At 40.1% G+C, this 20,278-nt stretch overlaps 1 protein-coding gene and 1 long non-coding RNA gene across 7 annotated transcripts in view; both read right to left on the bottom strand.

Annotated features, from left to right (window-relative positions):
- LOC111838963 (antigen WC1.1-like) overlaps nucleotides 1-20,278 on the bottom strand; it is a 154,644-nt gene that overhangs the window by 21,397 nt on the left and 112,969 nt on the right. The window lies entirely within an intron of this gene.
- Nucleotides 295-3,047, bottom strand: LOC140588301 (uncharacterized). Its single transcript, XR_011989661.1, has 3 exons — nucleotides 2,424-3,047; nucleotides 2,040-2,183; nucleotides 295-582 (listed from the first exon to the last, which is right to left on the bottom strand). It is a non-coding gene; the product is annotated as an uncharacterized lncRNA (long non-coding RNA).

The raw sequence follows: 20,278 nt of genomic DNA, 5'->3' as shown, positions 1-20,278 counted from the left end.
TGGTTATGGAAGATTGACAGACAGACATATTGAACTTTGGGTTCCGGGTCCTAGAGTTCCCACCTGATATCCAAAATATGCAGGTGAATCAGCTCTAAGGATCCATTAGTGTGTGAGTGAGTGAATGCGTGTACATCTGAGTGTCTGGAGTCTGGTCCATGCTGTACCTCCCTGTCTTACTCATTTTTTCAGGGTTATAATATTAATCAATTAATAATTACTACAAATCCAAGTATATCTACTGGTCAGTGTTGCTGGAATTTTAAGTTGGTTTGTAATCAAATTGGAAAGAACTGAATTGAATTCATGTTTATTTTCTCTTCATGAATAACAATACAAAGATATGGTCATTAATAAAGGACATTGCCCATCTCAAAAACACAAAGAGCTTAATTCAGAAAAACTGAACTAGTGATATGTCTGTATAAAATATGAAGGTGATTTGCCCCTTTTATTTAAACATTTGGCCAGGAGCTTCCTCAGGCAGGACTGTCAGTCCCTCCTCCCCCACATCATCATAGTCAGTCTGGTCGAGTTCAGGGGGGCCGTCCCCAGGGGGCAGTGTGGTCAAGGCTCTTTCACCTACAGGGACAGAAGAGGGGACACAGGTTAGTGAGACTGAATATAAACTATATTTATGAGTAAATAATGTTTATTAGGGAAGTGATTTGTGTATAGAGCATGATTTGTAACAGATGTCTTTGATTGAGAAATAGCACATAAAAATAAAAGGAACTTATATAACCATCTGAGAGGAGCACTGTGGTGTGACAGGCTGTGATTCACTGCATTACTTCTGTGTTAAGAGAAACTGACCCTGTATAACATGTGGACCCTGCTCTACCATCTACATCATCATAGTCCTCTGCTGTGTCTCCTGTCACCATCAACCTTGAACGTGAAACAGTAAACATAAGAACATAAGAACATAAGAACTATACAAACGAGAGGAGGCCATTCGGCCCATCGAGCTCACTTGGGGAGAACTTAACTAATAGCTCAGAGTTGTTAAAATCTTATCTAGCTCTGATTTAAAGGAACCCAAGGATTCAGCTTGCACTACGTTATCAAGAAGACTATTCCATACTCTGACTACACGCTGTGTAAAGAAGTGCTTCCTTAAATCCAGTTTGAAATGTTTTCCCGCTAATTTCCACCTATGGCCACGAGTTCTTGTATTTGAACTAATGCTGAAGTAACTATTCGGTTGAACAGCATCCAAACCTGTTAGAATCTTATAGACCTGGATCATGTCCCCCCTCAGTCTCCTTTGCTTGAGGCTGAACAGATTTAGCTCAAATAACCTTTACTCGTATGACATCTAAAGATAGTTTAGAGTAATTTTAGTACATTAACTTGATGTCAAATGAATGTTGTAATTTACTAGACAAACTGCCTGAGTTTTGCCCAACAGTATCCCCATCATCCTCTGTGGGGCTTTACTCACAAGCTTCCTTGTCACAGTATGAAAAAAACAGCCATAATCCAATGAATCATGCAGTACAGGATCAGGGCAAGATACTGTATGGGGGCAGGATTTAACCCCCCAACACTGGAGGCGGGAGGTGACAGTACTACACATGGAGCCTGAACTGTTTATTTAACGTGTCTGCATGACATTGTAATAAGCATGTAATAAGAGGTTAAATATATATACTGAGAAGGCACAAGGCACTGGGATAAACCAGACTAAATTACACAGATCCACATAATAGACCAGCAGAAATCTTATCCACAAAGACAGAATCACCGTAGTGCTCTATCATCTCCTCTCCTTCTGATTCCCCTGAGATAAACTGTGATCCTAACAGACCTACAAAATCCTTCAACATGAAAGACATTTTGCTATAAAACCATACATTCCATCATAATGCTAACTAATCCATTTCTTATAACAAACAAATACATAAAAATCCAGCAATTTTAACAAAGTAACTTTCACTAGTTTTGTATCAATGAAGAATAGATTATGTGCTTCTTCCAGAATCCCACTGTAAGCACTGCACTAACCCCCACATCCACAGACCTCAGCCCCCTACCTGAGAGAGGGTCTCCCTCACTGTCCTCCACATCTTCATACCCAGAGGGCAGCTCCTCAGAGAGGACACTTCCTGTGAAGCAGAAAGTCCATCCTGTGCTCAGGGAGACGCTGCATGAAGTTTCCTCTGCTGATGCCTCTCAGACTGAGAGAAGACAGGATGTGTGGGGTTAGAGCAGCTAATGCTCACGCCCACACAAGCTAACTGACAGTCTTACCAGCAACATCCTCTTCCTCCTTATTGGCTGGTTTCTCTCTTTCCCTGAGGGCTTTACAGCTATGCAGCAATGAGGCCCCCATGTGGTGTCTGAGCTCAATCACATGGTTAGATAAAAATAAATTTAGTTAAATATACAGATAAATAAGCTGCTTGATAGACTTTTACCTGCAGTGACATCATAAAGTCAGATCAGAAATATGCAATATTAGAAACACTGATTGGCATCCTGCCCAAGGTGTTCCTCTGCCTTTTCCCCTGTGCTGCCTGGGAAAGGTTCCAGGTTCGCTGTCAGATTAGTGGTATGGAAGATGGGTGGATGGATGAGCACAGGGGTCTGAGGACACTGATGGGGTATGTTGTTCTATTCTTCCAAGACTGAAACAGGAAGTAGTTTGTGTGCCAGGTGTGCTGATGTTTAGAGGGTCTGCTGCTGCTGTCCTGGTGCCTCTGTGGCTGTAAACACAGAGCAGACAGCAGTGTGAGCCCTGAGTAAATAATGAGAGCTGTCCTTCAGCACCATCCTCACCAGCCCCAGTCAATGGGGGAGCTGAGCTGTGTGCTTATTTCAGTACATTTACATGTATAAATACTGAACATACAACTGTGTCTGTTTATGTACCTACTTCCAGTATCAGTCAAGTTAAAAGCACAATAACATTAATCATGACCGAACACAGAACAGAATAGTGATACTTCATTAGTCCCTGTGGGGAAATTCTCTTTTTGCCTACCCCACCTTGCGCTCCATGACACAGACAGACAGCAGTGTTTCTAAGTTTCAGGAGACATACAAGCAACCTCACCCCTGAAACCAAGCCCAAAATAAGCCCACTGTGCAAAGTTAGATGGAGAAATCAAGTCCAAAAATTAGCCCAATATACACAAGTGCTCCTTGTAAATATGACATGCATACAACAGTAACTGAAATACTGGTGGCATTGTTCTAAAATGTTAATTTATCATTTTCTTTTGTCAGTAAAACAGTAAATAACTCCTTATGGGTTGCCCTAAACTAAATATGGTCCTTTGTACTTCATAAGAATTAATTCTCATTGCATAAGTACTTTTAACCACTCATTCAATATCAAATGTAAATGTAAAGTGAATTATGTAAATTCTTAAATTAACTGCGCTATCCAAAATGACTGAAACTAACCAGCAAGGAAATTAGTGAATTAATGTGTGAATCAGAAAAAGAATAGTGATACAGTAACTAGAGCCCGACCGATAAAGGATTTTGAAGGCCGATACCGATACAAATATTTGTTGGTTTTAAAATCCGATATTCCGATATATCGGCTGATATATATATATATATATTAAGGGTGTCACGATCCTCCAAATCCTCGATTCGATTACATTTTCGATTCTAAAGTCACGGTTCGATTCGATTCTCGATTTACAAAAGAAAAATTTGAAAGCACAAGCTATGCCATTTTAAGACTTTTATGCAATATAATAATATCTGACCTTTGTTCGCAATGTACCACACACTACATTGTCAAATTTAAAATGTTTATTAACAATATAATGTAACAATAACTTATATCTTCAGTCAATTAGAAACTTATACAAAATAACCTGCCATCTAATTTCTCTTTTGTAAGTGCAGTTTTCTTCACAGATGATGACATTCAAGTTCACAAAAAAAAAAGCTTTCAAGTTCTTGTTAAAGAGGAATATGAAAAGGGAACTGCTAAAAATATTGCAAAAATACTGTCAAAAATATAAACTATTTACATTTATATTGGCAGATTTATTTTTTATAGTTTCATGTTCTTCTTTAAGAAAATGAGAATGTCCACATTCTCTGTGGAGAGGGCTGCTCTTTGTGATGTCACAATGTCCCCAGCTGTTGAGAACACTCTTTCACTTGCCACACTTGTTGCTTGTACAGCAAGATAACGTTTGGCAAGCTTGGACAAATTTGGGTACTGGTTCTCATTATCTTTCCACCATTTCAGTGGATTTGAATCCACAGAAATTACTTTAACCATTTTGTATAGCTGAATCTCGTCTTTTACAACATCAGGCCATGGTTTGGTTTCTGATGATGATGCAGTAGAGGCTGTGCTGAAAAAATCACCAAACAGTTCACTGAGTGCTGTTCTCTTTGTTGGGGGGCTGCCTCCACTGGTTGCTACAGTGACTGTATCCTCAGCAGGGTTTTGGCTGGATCCTTCTCCTGAGGCATGAGGCTGAAATAGTCACACACAAAACACTGTTGTTTAAGGTAATAAACAGGCAGAAATTATATTTAAGTGTGACAACAACAAACAGAAAGGATATTGTGATTAGTCCTATTCATGAAATATTATGAATGTGAAATTATGTAAATACAAAAAACAAACTACTTTAACTTAATCACATTAGCCTATTAGCATCACATACCTGTGTGGAATGCTCTTGCAAGATTTTCTCCTCCAGACAATTGAAGATCTCATTCCGAGATATGTCATCCAGGTGGGGTAAAGTTTTAAACCTAGGATCCAAGGCAGTGCTCTCATTCAGGAACTGTTGAAGTCTTGGGTCTGAATACCTCTCTTCAAAGTTTGCCTCTATAGCAGATTTAACATCCTTTACAATTGTTGAATCTGTGTCACTGTGTTTCAAAGATGTCAGGATGGTGTGTTGTAGGGGCATGACCATAGACACAGTAGGCTGCTGTTCGGAACTCATCAAGGTTGTAACTGTTTTCAGGGGTTTCAGTACCTGACATACATCTTCCAGAACAGTCACATCTTGATCAGAGAGGGTGATAAGGTCTTTAGCATTTTTTTTAATGTCTTTTTCTGCAAGTCCAGAATAGATAGCAGCTTGTTGCTCTAAATAGCGTGTGATCATGTCATAGCTGGAGTTCCACCTTGTAATGACATCTTGAACCAGCGTGTGAGGAGGAAGCTGAAGCATGTCTTGTTTTGACTTTAAGACGGCTGCTGCAGTGGTGCTTCTGTGGAAAAAAGTGACCACCCTCCTGACTCTGCCCAAAAGACGGGAAATCTGGTTTACTCCCAAACCCTTCTGGGAGGCCAGATTCACAGTGTGGGCAAAACATCCAATGTGTGGAGACAATCCAGCTGCATGTGAGGCATTGACAATGTTCTTTGCATTATCAGTTGTCACAGGAATTGTTGCATTTTGTCTGTTCAACTTCCATTCCAGTACCACTTCCCTCAGCACTTCTGCTAAATGTTCACTTGTGTGAGCTTCATATATGGGGCGAGTTTGAAGTACTGGATTTTGAATTTCCCAGTCATAATTAATGTAATGCGCTGTGACAGTCATGAAGCTCTGTGTTGCTCTGGAGGTCCAGCAATCTGTAGTCAAGGCTACTAAATGTGCACTGCTAAGACCTTCAATAACTTTCTCCTTCACATTATTGTACATGGAAGGTATCACCGTAGCTGTGAGAATGGTTCTACTTGGGATTTCGTAGCGCGGTTCTAGCACGCTAATTAAATGCCTAAAACCGGAGTTTTCTACCACTGAATAAGGTCGCATGTCCGCGGCTATAAATACTCCTACTGCGCTTGTAATTGCCTTTGCACGTGTTGAGTTACTTGGAAGTTTTATTCCAAATGAAGATGGGAGAGTAGTTTGTGTTACACTTGTCGGTTTAACAGATAAATCTATGTTTTTGTGGTGCCTGCGGAGATGCCCTGCCATGTTAGTCGTGCTGCCGGTGGAATACTGTGGTATACGTACATAGCAGAGCTTGCAAACTGTGTTTTTTTTGTCGACAACACGAACATTGTCAACATAACTCACTGGAAATCCAAAATACTTCCACACCGGCGACTTCAGTGAAAGAGGAGGGGGTTCAAGTTCTGTCGACGGGTTTCCTGCATCTGCAGTTGCCATGCTATCTTTTGGCTGTTTGTTGTAGCTATTAGGTTGACTCGCAGCACTTCAACAAGCGTGTTTTTTTTGTTTCGCTTGGCAAGCCAAGCTGACGTGACATGGGGGCGTGGCAGCATCGACGATTCCATTTTTTGATTCGATAATCGAGATTGAGCATGAATTTCGATCGATTTCGATTTAAAATCGAAAACGTGACACCCTTAATATACACTCACCTAAAGGATTATTAGGAACACCTGTTCAATTTCTCATTAATGCAATTATCTAATCAACCAATCACATGGCAGTTGCTTCAATGCATTTAGGGGTGTGGTCCTGGTCAAGACAATCTCCTGAACTCCAAACTGAATGTCAGAATGGGAAAGAAAGGTGATTTAAGCAATTTTGAGCGTGGCATGGTTGTTGGTGCCAGACGGGCCGCTCTGAGTATTTCACAATCTGCTCAATTACTGGGATTTTCATGCACAACCATTTCTAGGGTTTACAAAGAATGGTGTGCAAAGGGAAAAACATCCAGTATGTGGCAGTCCTGTGGGCGAAAATGCCTTGTTGATGCTAGAGGTCAGAGGAGAATGGGCCGACTGATTCAAGCTGATAGAAGAGCAACTTTGACTGAAATAACCACTCGTTACAACCGAGGTATGCAGCAAAGCATTTGTGAAGCCACAACACGCACAACCTTGAGGCGGATGGGCTACAACAGCAGAAGACCCCACCGGGTACCACTCATCTCCACTACAAATAGGAAAAAGAGGCTACAATTTGCACGAGCTCACCAAAATTGGACAGTTGAAGACTGGAAAAATGTTGCCTGGTCTGATGAGTCTCTGATGATTTCTGTTGAGACATTCAAATGGTAGAGTCAGAATTTGGCGTAAACAGAATGAGAACATGGATCCATCATGCCTTGTTACCACTGTGCAGGCTGGTGGTGGTGGTGTAATGGTGTGGGGGATGTTTTCTTGGCACACTTTAGGCCCCTTAGTGCCAATTGGGCATCGTTTAAATGCCACGGCCTACCTGAGCATTGTTTCTGACCATGTCCATCCCTTTATGACCACCATGTACCCATCCTCTGATGGCTACTTCCAGCAGGATAATGCACCATGTCACAAAGCTCGAATCATTTCAAATTGGTTTCTTGAACATGACAATGAGTTCACTGTACTAAAATGGCCCCCACAGTCACCAGATCTCAACCCAATAGAGCATCTTTGGGATGTGGTGGAACGGGAGCTTTGTGCCCTGGATGTGCATCCCACAAATCTCCATCAAGTGCAAGATGCTATCCTATCAATATGGGCCAACATTTCTAAAGAATGCTTTCAGCACCTTGTTGAATCAATGCCACGTAGAATTAAGGCAGTTCTGAAGGCGAAAGGGGGTCAAACACTGTATTAGTATGGTGTTCCTAATAATCATTTAGGTGAGTGTATATATATATACATTTTTTTAATTTCAGAAACACGCAACAAAACATTAATAGATTTCCCTAACATTAGTTATTTGTAGTTATTTATGAGTTTTAACTAACATTATATGATAATGCATTTTAAAAAGAAACTTGTTTCTTTTATTGTCACAACAGAACAGAGGAACCAAAAACTAACGTTCCCGTAACCAAAAACTAACGTTCCCAGAACGTTCTGGGAACCATAAATTGTTAGCTGGGTTATAAGCTACCTTATAATTACAATGTCAGCTTGCTTATCCCTTTACCTGCACTTTTTAAATTCTTTCCACCAAGCTACATCAAACCATTTTCAATCATCAGTTGCTGCCTGCCTTCTAAAACCTACTATTTAGCGATCTAAATCCATTATGTGACTCGTTAATGCTGCGGCTGAACGACAGTCTGCAACGCACACTTGGCGTCATTGGATTTCACACACATGCAAAAGAAAAGCTAACTTTTATGCACAAGCTACGTTTGATACTTTTTCTCTATGTCTAAATGTTCACTCCTCGCAAATGTCTAACTTTCATTTTACAATGCAGGGACTGTATAACTAGAGATATGCTATTTATAAATACAGTAATCATTACTTTATTTAGGTAGAATAAGTTCGTTGTGGTTTCCAAGCTAATTAATGTTAACGTTAGCGGTCTTCCACTGATAGTGGCATTAGCTAGCTTTGTGGTTAGCTAGTCTATGATGAGCCATAATTTAGCAATGGATAACGTCATACTGCAAATTGTAAAACATACATTTTCAATATAACAGGCCAAGGAGAGATGATACGTCTCAATGCTATAACTGTCACGCTATTAAAGAAATACTTCAGTCTCATTGTCAAAAGTTAAAAGGACAGTCAGTCAACTACACTGTAACAACGTAACGTAATTACTAGCTAATTCCGCTTCACTCTCGGCTTATTTAACAGCAGCAAAACTGGAAATGATAGTCACGAATTTTGTCATGCTTATTTGAGTTAAGAGAACTGATGGGGATGTTCTTTTAATTGTTATTCAAGCAATGTATGTCTCCTGACCAACTCACCATGAACACACTTCACCGATGATCTCACTCGCGAATAACTGGTTCTCTCTGCCCGACTCTGGCTGGATCAGCAGGTTGCAGGATGTGTGGCGCATTATACACGAGTGTTGCCAACAGGGACAGTGTAGAGTGCCCTCTGGTGGACAAACTATACAACGCCAACACTCATGACATGGTTGAAGGGTGTTTCGTCCGTTTTTATTTTATTTTTGAAATATTCATTTATCGGCCATTATAAATGCCGATACCGATAGTTTGGAAAATGCCTAATATCGGCCGATAATATCGGCCTGCCGATAAATCGGTCGGACTCTATTTAATACATAAATTTGTAACTACTATATGAGAGTTATGGCTGTTATCATGGTGTGTTTAGTGTTGGTTTGCTTTCTTCATTCCTTTTTAAACAAATTATTCTATTTTAAAAATGCATGAGATGTCTTCAAAGGAATCTCCTTTCAACTAAAAACAAGTCCAGTATCTTTAACAGTTTCTATAACTTTTTATCAAAATAACATTTTTTTAAAATGCAGAATTGTATACAAATTAATCAAGACTGTTTGTTCTCTTTAATAGTGAAACACTCCATAGCCATCAGATCCAAGACCAACAGGAATAGTGGAGTGTTTATGTACTGCTCATTTATTTTTGTGTTTGCGTTTCTAGTCAACAGAAAACCCAGATTCCTTCCTCAAGGGGAGACCACTCTCCTGTCCCATTCTGATTGTGTCTGAGAACAACTGCATGCTGGCCATTGGTACTACATCTGTTACAACTTTTCCAAAAGAAGACCTCCATGAAGGTGTGCTCTACCTTATGGCATACTATTATGCATTTCATCTTATGTACCCAAAATGTGTTGCAACTGTCCTGTCTGTGCTTCAGACAGAAGTGATTTCAGATGCAATCCATGCCTGTGATGCAACTTCATCCTACAAGAAAGCCATTTCAGATTGGAAAAAGTTCATTGGGGAGAAGTGAAAAAGTTCTAAATCAGACTTAGGTCTTGACAAGTTATTGTTCACCGCAGTTATTTTCTTCAAGCTCTTACAGGCTCTTAACTTAAAACCAGAACAAAAATGCTGTTTTGTCTTTCTTTTTTTTTCTTTTCTTTTTATATTAAGTACTGTCTCAGTGATGTACCTATACTGTACATCTACTACGCTTTGTTTCATAGGCATTCTAATTGCTGTAATGTGATGCATTGGATTGCAGTTTTGGACAGCCATTTGTGTTACTTGCAGTTTGAGTTAATAAATTGTTAAGAGCATATTTGTTGTACCTGATTTATTGCTTTTGTTTCTTTTTCACATTTATAATCTTATTTTTAACACCATAGTCTAGATTGAAAGAGGACCTCCATCTTATTTTAAGACTTTAAATACTTATTTTAAACTGAAACGTTCTCTTAGAATAAGCCTGACACTCTTAGAATGTTGATACTGTACTTTCCAACTACCTGTTGATTCACCCTAAGGCCCCAAATTAGGGTTAGCAAACTAAACCTAGGGTTAGGGTTAGAAAAACTATGGCATATCCAGACATCAACATGTGTTTTTATGACAGCTCTGCTCCCCACACGGATGAGAAAACAAAATTCAGCATGCTTTAGTAGCATATTGCTTACTTTCCAACTACCTGTTGATTCACACTAAGGCCCGAAATTAGGGTTAGCAAACTAAACCTATGGTTAGGGTTAGAAAAACTATGGCATATTCAGACATCAACATGTGTTTTTATGACAGTTCTGCTCCCCACACGGATGAGAAAACAAAATTCAGCATGCTTTAGTAGCATATTGCCTACTTTACAACTACCTGTTGATTCACCCTAAGGCCCCAAATTAGGGTTAGCAAACTAAACCTAGGGTTAGGGTTAGAAAAACTATGGCATATCCAGACATCAACATGTGTTTTTATGACAGTTCTGCTCCCCACACGGATGAGAAAACAAAATTCAGCATGCTTTAGCAGCATATTGCCTACTTTCCAACTACCTGTTGATTCACCCTAAGGCCACAAATTAGGGTTCGCAAACTAAACCTAGGGTTAGGGTTAGAAAAACTATGGCATATCCAGACATCAACATGTGTTTTTATGACAGTTCTGCTCCCCACACGGATGAGAAAACAAAATTCAGCATGCTTTAGTAGCATATTGCCTACTTTCCAACTACCTGTTGATTCACCCTAAGGCCCCAAATTAGGGTTAGCAAACTAAACCTAGGGTTAGGGTTAGAAAAATTATGGCATATCCAGACATCAACATGTGTTTTTATGACAGTTCTGCTCCCCACACGGATGAGAAAACAAAATTCAGCATGCTTTAGTAGCATATTGCCTACTTTACAACTACCTGTTGATTCACCCTAAGGCCCCAAATTAGGGTTAGCAAACTAAACCTATGGTTAGGGTTAGAAAAACTATGGCATATCCAGACATCAACATGTGTTTTTATGACAGTTCTGCTCCCCACACGGATGAGAAATCAAAATTCAGCATGCTTTAGTAGCATATTGCCTACTTTCCAACTACCTGTTGATTCACCCTAAGGCCCCAAATTAGGGTTAGCAAACTAAACCTAGGGTTAGGGTTAGAAAAACTATGGCATATCCAGACATCAACATGTGTTTTTATGACAGTTCTGCTCCCCACACGGATGAGAAAACAAAATTCAGCATGCTTTAGTAGCATATTGCCTACTTTCCAACTACCTGTTGATTCACCCTAAGGCCCCAAATTAGGGTTAGCAAACTAAACCTAGGGTTATGGTTAGAAAAACTATGGCATATCCAGACATCAACATGTGTTTTAATGACAGTTCTGCTCCCCACACGGATGAGAAAACAAAATTCAGCATGCTTTAGTAGCATATTGCCTACTTTCCAACTACGTGTTGATTCACCCTAAGGCCCCAAATTAGGGTTAGCAAACTAAACCTAGGGTTAGGGTTAGAAAAACTATGGCATATCCAGACATCAACATGTGTTTTTATGACAGTTCTGCTCCCCACACGGATAAGAAAACAAAATTCAGCATGCTTTAGTAGCATATTGCCTACTTTCCAACTACCTGTTGATTCACCCTAAGGCCCCAAATTAGGGTTAGCAAACTAAACCTAGGGTTAGGGTTAGAAAAACTATGGCATATCAAGACATCAACATGTGTTTTTATGACAGTTCTGCTCCCCACACGGATGAGAAAACAAAATTCAGCATGCTTTAGTAGCATATTGCCTACTTTCCAACTACCTGTTGATTCACCCTAAGGCCCCAAATTAGGGTTAGCAAACTAAACCTATGGTTAGGGTTAGAAAAACTATGGCATATCCAGACATCAACATGTGTTTTTATGACAGTTCTGCTCCCCACACGGATGAGAAAACAAAATTCAGCATGCTTTAGCAGCATATTGCCTACTTTCCAACTACCTGTTGATTCACCCTAAGGCCACAAATTAGGGTTCGCAAACTAAACCTAGGGTTAGGGTTAGAAAAACTATGGCATATCCAGACATCAACATGTGTTTTTATGACAGTTCTGCTCCCCACACGGATGAGAAAACAAAATTCAGCATGCTTTAGTAGCATATTGCCTACTTTCCAACTACCTGTTGATTCACCCTAAGGCCCCAAATTAGGGTTAGCAAACTAAACCTAGGGTTATGGTTAGAAAAACTATGGCATATCCTGACATCAACATGTGTTTTTATGACAGTTCTGCTCCCCACACGGATGAGAAAACAAAATTCAGCATGCTTTAGTAGCATATTGCCTACTTTCCAACTACCTGTTGATTCACCCTAAGGCCCCAAATTAGGGTTAGCAAACTAAACCTAGGGTTAGGGTTAGAAAAACTATGGCATATCCAGACATCAACATGTGTTTTTATGACAGTTCTGCTCCCCACACGGATGAGAAAACAAAATTCAGCATGCTTTAGTAGCATATTGCCTACTTTCCAACTACCTGTTGATTCACCCTAAGGCCCCAAATTAGGGTTAGCAAACTAAACCTAGGGTTAGGGTTAGAAAAACTATGGCATATCCAGACATCAACATGTGTTTTTATGACAGTTCTGCTCCCCACACGGATGAGAAAACAAAATTCAGCATGCTTTAGTAGCATATTGCCTACTTTCCAACTACCTGTTGATTCACCCTAAGGCCCCAAATTAGGGTTAGCAAACTAAACCTAGGGTTATGGTTAGAAAAATTATGGCATATCCAGACATCAACATGTGTTTTTATGACAGTTCTGCTCCCCACACGGATGAGAAAACAAAATTCAGCATGCTTTAGTAGCATATTGCCTACTTTCCAACTACCTGTTGATTCACCCTAAGGCCCCAAATTAGGGTTAGCAAACTAAACCTAGGGTTAGGGTTAGAAAAACTATGGCATATCAAGACATCAACATGTGTTTTTATGACAGTCCTGCTCCCCACACGGATGAGAAAACAAAATTCAGCATGCTTTAGTAGCATATTGCCTACTTTCCAACTACCTGTTGATTCACCCTAAGGCCCCAAATTAGGGTTAGCAAACTAAACCTAGGGTTAGGGTTAGAAAAACTATGGCATATCCAGACATCAACATGTGTTTTTATGACAGTCCTGCTCCCCACACGGATGAGAAAACAAAATTCAGCATGCTTTAGTAGCATATTGCCTACTTTCCAACTACCTGTTGATTCACCCTAAGGCCCCAAATTAGGGTTAGCAAACTAAACCTAGGGTTATGGTTAGAAAAACTATGGCATATCCTGACATCAACATGTGTTTTTATGACAGTTCTGCTCCCCACACGGATGAGAAAACAAAATTCAGCATGCTTTAGTAGCATATTGCCTACTTTCCAACTACCTGTTGATTCACCCTAAGGCCCCAAATTAGGGTTAGCAAACTAAACCTAGGGTTAGGGTTAGAAAAACTATGGCATATCCAGACATCAACATGTGTTTTTATGACAGTTCTGCTCCCCACACGGATGAGAAAACAAAATTCAGCATGCTTTAGTAGCATATTGCCTACTTTCCAACTACCTGTTGATTCACCCTAAGGCCGCAAATTAGGGTTAGCAAACTAAACCTAGGGTTAGGGTTAGAAAAACTATGGCATATCCAGACATCAACATGTGTTTTTATGACAGTTCTGCTCCCCACACGGATGAGAAAACAAAATTCAGCATGCTTTAGTAGCATATTGCCTACTTTCCAACTACCTGTTGATTCACCCTAAGGCCCCAAATTAGGGTTAGCAAACTAAACCTAGGGTTAGGGTTAGAAAAACTATGGCATATCCAGACATCAACATGTGTTTTTATGACAGTTCTGCTCCCCACACGGATGAGAAATCAAAATTCAGCATGCTTTAGTAGCATATTGCCTACTTTCCAACTACCTGTTGATTCACCCTAAGGCCCCAAATTAGGGTTAGCAAACTAAACCTAGGGTTAGGGTTAGAAAAACTATGGCATATCCAGACATCAACATGTGTTTTTATGACAGTTCTGCTCCCCACACGGATGAGAAAACAAAATTCAGCATGCTTTAGTAGCATATTGCCTACTTTCCAACTACCTGTTGATTCACCCTAAGGCCCCAAATTAGGGTTAGCAAACTAAACCTAGGGTTATGGTTAGAAAAATTATGGCATATCCAGACATCAACATGTGTTTTTATGACAGTTCTGCTCCCCACACGGATGAGAAAACAAAATTCAGCATGCTTTAGTAGCATATTGCCTACTTTCCAACTACCTGTTGATTCACCCTAAGGCCCCAAATTAGGGTTAGCAAACTAAACCTAGGGTTAGGGTTAGAAAAACTATGGCATATCAAGACATCAACATGTGTTTTTATGACAGTTCTGCTCCCCACACGGATGAGAAAACAAAATTCAGCATGCTTTAGTAGCATATTGCCTACTTTCCAACTACCTGTTGATTCACCCTAAGGCCCCAAATTAGGGTTAGCAAACTAAACCTAGGGTTAGGGGTAGAAAAACTATGGCATATCCAGACATCAACATGTGTTTTTATGACAGTTCTGCTCCCCACACGGATGAGAAAACAAAATTCAGCATGCTTTAGTAGCATATTGCCTACTTTCCAACTACCTGTTGATTCACCCTAAGGCCCCAAATTAGGGTTAGCAAACTAAACCTAGGGTTATGGTTAGAAAAACTATGGCATATCCTGACATCAACATGTGTTTTTATGACAGTTCTGCTCCCCACACGGATGAGAAAACAAAATTCAGCATGCTTTAGTAGCATATTGCCTACTTTCCAACTACCTGTTGATTCACCCTAAGGCCCCAAATTAGGGTTAGCAAACTAAACCTAGGGTTATGGTTAGAAAAACTATGGCATATCCAGACATCAACATGTGTTTTAATGACAGTTCTGCTCCCCACACGGATGAGAAAACAAAATTCAGCATGCTTTAGTAGCATATTGCCTACTTTCCAACTACCTGTTGATTCACCCTAAGGCCCCAAATTAGGGTTAGCAAACTAAACCTAGGGTTAGGGTTAGAAAAACTATGGCATATCCAGACATCAACATGTGTTTTTATGACAGTTCTGCTCCCCACACGGATGAGAAAACAAAATTCAGCATGCTTTAGTAGCATATTGCCTACTTTCCAACTACCTGTTGATTCACCCTAAGGCCCCAAATTAGGGTTAGCAAACTAAACCTATGGTTAGGGTTAGAAAAACTATGGCATATCCAGACATCAACATGTGTTTTTATGACAGTTCTGCTCCCCACACGGATGAGAAAACAAAATTCAGCATGCTTTAGCAGCATATTGCCTACTTTCCAACTACCTGTTGATTCACCCTAAGGCCACAAATTAGGGTTCGCAAACTAAACCTAGGGTTAGGGTTAGAAAAACTATGGCATATCCAGACATCAACATGTGTTTTTATGACAGTTCTGCTCCCCACACGGATGAGAAAACAAAATTCAGCATGCTTTAGTAGCATATTGCCTACTTTCCAACTACCTGTTGATTCACCCTAAGGCCCCAAATTAGGGTTAGCAAACTAAACCTAGGGTTAGGGTTAGAAAAACTATGGCATATCAAGACATCAACATGTGTTTTTATGACAGTTCTGCTCCCCACACGGATGAGAAAACAAAATTCAGCATGCTTTAGTAGCATATTGCCTACTTTCCAACTACCTGTTGATTCACCCTAAGGCCCCAAATTAGGGTTAGCAAACTAAACCTAGGGTTAGGGGTAGAAAAACTATGGCATATCCAGACATCAACATGTGTTTTTATGACAGTTCTGCTCCCCACACGGATGAGAAAACAAAATTCAGCATGCTTTAGTAGCATATTGCCTACTTTCCAACTACCTGTTGATTCACCCTAAGGCCCCAAATTAGGGTTAGCAAACTAAACCTAGGGTTATGGTTAGAAAAACTATGGCATATCCTGACATCAACATGTGTTTTTATGACAGTTCTGCTCCCCACACGGATGAGAAAACAAAATTCAGCATGCTTTAGTAGCATATTGCCTACTTTCCAACTACCTGTTGATTCACCCTAAGGCCCCAAATTAGGGTTAGCAAACTAAACCTAGGGTTATGGTTAGAAAAACTATGGCATATCCAGACATCAACATGTGTTTTAATGACAGTTCTGCTCCCCACACGGATGAGAAAACAAAATTCAGCATGCTTTAGTAGCATATTGCCTACTTTCCAACTACCTGTTGATTCACCCTAAGGCCCCAAATTAGGGTTAGCAAACTAAACCTAGGGTTAGGGTTAGAAAAACTATGGCATATCCAGACATCAACATGTGTTTTTATGACAGTTCTGCTCCCCACACGGATGAGAAAACAAAATTCAGCATGCTTTAGTAGCATATTGCCTACTTTCCAACTACCTGTTGATTCACCCTAAGGCCCCAAATTAGGGTTAGCAAACTAAACCTATGGTTAGGGTTAGAAAAACTATGGCATATCCAGACATCAACATGTGTTTTTATGACAGTTCTGCTCCCCACACGGATGAGAAAACAAAATTCAGCATGCTTTAGCAGCATATTGCCTACTTTCCAACTACCTGTTGATTCACCCTAAGGCCACAAATTAGGGTTCGCAAACTAAACCTAGGGTTAGGGTTAGAAAAACTATGGCATATCCAGACATCAACATGTGTTTTTATGACAGTTCTGCTCCCCACACGGATGAGAAAACAAAATTCAGCATGCTTTAGTAGCATATTGCCTACTTTCCAACTACCTGTTGATTCACCCTAAGGCCCCAAATTAGGGTTAGCAAACTAAACCTAGGGTTATGGTTAGAAAAACTATGGCATATCCTGACATCAACATGTGTTTTTATGACAGTTCTGCTCCCCACACGGATGAGAAAACAAAATTCAGCATGCTTTAGTAGCATATTGCCTACTTTCCAACTACCTGTTGATTCACCCTAAGGCCCCAAATTAGGGTTAGCAAACTAAACCTAGGGTTAGGGTTAGAAAAACTATGGCATATCAAGACATCAACATGTGTTTTTATGACAGTTCTGCTCCCCACACGGATGAGAAAACAAAATTCAGCATGCTTTAGTAGCATATTGCCTACTTTCCAACTACCTGTTGATTCACCCTAAGGCCCCAAATTAGGGTTAGCAAACTAAACCTATGGTTAGGGTTAGAAAAACTATGGCATATCCAGACATCAACATGTGTTTTTATGACAGTTCTGCTCCCCACACAGATGAGAAAACAAAATTCAGCATGCTTTAGTAGCATATTGCCTACTTTCCAACTACCTGTTGATTCACCCTAAGGCCCCAAATTAGGGTTAGCAAACTAAACCTAGGGTTATGGTTAGAAAAACTATGGCATATCCAGACATCAACATGTGTTTTAATGACAGTTCTGCTCCCCACACGGATGAGAAAACAAAATTCAGCATGCTTTAGTAGCATATTGCCTACTTTCCAACTACCTGTTGATTCACCCTAAGGCCCCAAATTAGGGTTAGCAAACTAAACCTAGGGTTAGGGTTAGAAAAACTATGGCATATCCAGACATCAACATGTGTTTTTATGACAGTTCTGCTCCCCACACGGATGAGAAAACAAAATTCAGCATGCTTTAGTAGCATATTGCCTACTTTCCAACTACCTGTTGATTCACCCTAAGGCCCCAAATTAGGGTTAGCAAACTAAACCTATGGTTAGGGTTAGAAAAACTATGGCATATCCAGACATCAACATGTGTTTTTATGACAGTTCTGCTCCCCACACGGATGAGAAAACAAAATTCAGCATGCTTTAGCAGCATATTGCCTACTTTCCAACTACCTGTTGATTCACCCTAAGGCCACAAATTAGGGTTCGCAAACTAAACCTAGGGTTAGGGTTAGAAAAACTATGGCATATCCAGACATCAACATGTGTTTTTATGACAGTTCTGCTCCCCACACGGATGAGAAAACAAAATTCAGCATGCTTTAGTAGCATATTGCCTACTTTCCAACTACCTGTTGATTCACCCTAAGGCCCCAAATTAGGGTTAGCAAACTAAACCTAGGGTTATGGTTAGAAAAACTATGGCATATCCTGACATCAACATGTGTTTTAATGACAGTTCTGCTCCCCACACGGATGAGAAAACAAAATTCAGCATGCTTTAGTAGCATATTGCCTACTTTCCAACTACGTGTTGATTCACCCTAAGGCCCCAAATTAGGGTTAGCAAACTAAACCTAGGGTTAGGGTTAGAAAAACTATGGCATATCCAGACATCAACATGTGTTTTTATGACAGTTCTGCTCCCCACACGGATAAGAAAACAAAATTCAGCATGCTTTAGTAGCATATTGCCTACTTTCCAACTACCTGTTGATTCACCCTAAGGCCCCAAATTAGGGTTAGCAAACTAAACCTAGGGTTAGGGTTAGAAAAACTATGGCATATCAAGACATCAACATGTGTTTTTATGACAGTTCTGCTCCCCACACGGATGAGAAAACAAAATTCAGCATGCTTTAGTAGCATATTGCCTACTTTCCAACTACCTGTTGATTCACCCTAAGGCCCCAAATTAGGGTTAGCAAACTAAACCTATGGTTAGGGTTAGAAAAACTATGGCATATCCAGACATCAACATGTGTTTTTATGACAGTTCTGCTCCCCACACGGATGAGAAAACAAAATTCAGCATGCTTTAGCAGCATATTGCCTACTTTCCAACTACCTGTTGATTCACCCTAAGGCCACAAATTAGGGTTCGCAAACTAAACCTAGGGTTAGGGTTAGAAAAACTATGGCATATCCAGACATCAACATGTGTTTTTATGACAGTTCTGCTCCCCACACGGATGAGAAAACAAAATTCAGCATGCTTTAGTAGCATATTGCCTACTTTCCAACTACCTGTTGATTCACCCTAAGGCCCCAAATTAGGGTTAGCAAACTAAACCTAGGGTTATGGTTAGAAAAACTATGGCATATCCTGACATCAACATGTGTTTTTATGACAGTTCTGCTCCCCACACGGATGAGAAAACAAAATTCAGCATGCTTTAGTAGCATATTGCCTACTTTCCAACTACCTGTTGATTCACCCTAAGGCCCCAAATTAGGGTTAGCAAACTAAACCTAGGGTTAGGGTTAGAAAAACTATGGCATATCCAGACATCAACATGTGTTTTTATGACAGTTCTGCTCCCCACACGGATGAGAAAACAAAATTCAGCATGCTTTAGTAGCATATTGCCTACTTTCCAACTACCTGTTGATTCACCCTAAGGCCCCAAATTAGGGTTAGCAAACTAAACCTAGGGTTAGGGTTAGAAAAACTATGGCATATCCAGACATCAACATGTGTTTTTATGACAGTTCTGCTCCCCACACGGATGAGAAAACAAAATTCAGCATGCTTTAGTAGCATATTGCCTACTTTCCAACTACCTGTTGATTCACCCTAAGGCCCCAAATTAGGGTTAGCAAACTAAACCTAGGGTTATGGTTAGAAAAATTATGGCATATCCAGACATCAACATGTGTTTTTATGACAGTTCTGCTCCCCACACGGATGAGAAAACAAAATTCAGCATGCTTTAGTAGCATATTGCCTACTTTCCAACTACCTGTTGATTCACCCTAAGGCCCCAAATTAGGGTTAGCAAACTAAACCTAGGGTTAGGGTTAGAAAAACTATGGCATATCAAGACATCAACATGTGTTTTTATGACAGTTCTGCTCCCCACACGGATGAGAAAACAAAATTCAGCATGCTTTAGTAGCATATTGCCTACTTTCCAACTACCTGTTGATTCACCCTAAGGCCCCAAATTAGGGTTAGCAAACTAAACCTAGGGTTAGGGTTAGAAAAACTATGGCATATCCAGACATCAACATGTGTTTTTATGACAGTCCTGCTCCCCACACGGATGAGAAAACAAAATTCAGCATGCTTTAGTAGCATATTGCCTACTTTCCAACTACCTGTTGATTCACCCTAAGGCCCCAAATTAGGGTTAGCAAACTAAACCTAGGGTTATGGTTAGAAAAACTATGGCATATCCTGACATCAACATGTGTTTTTATGACAGTTCTGCTCCCCACACGGATGAGAAAACAAAATTCAGCATGCTTTAGTAGCATATTGCCTACTTTCCAAC

This window comes from Paramormyrops kingsleyae, chromosome 3 (genome assembly GCF_048594095.1).
Source record: "Paramormyrops kingsleyae isolate MSU_618 chromosome 3, PKINGS_0.4, whole genome shotgun sequence".
NCBI lineage: Eukaryota > Metazoa > Chordata > Actinopteri > Osteoglossiformes > Mormyridae > Paramormyrops > Paramormyrops kingsleyae.
Note: the sequence above shows the minus strand (reverse complement) of the source record. Positions and strands in the feature narration are given on the sequence as shown.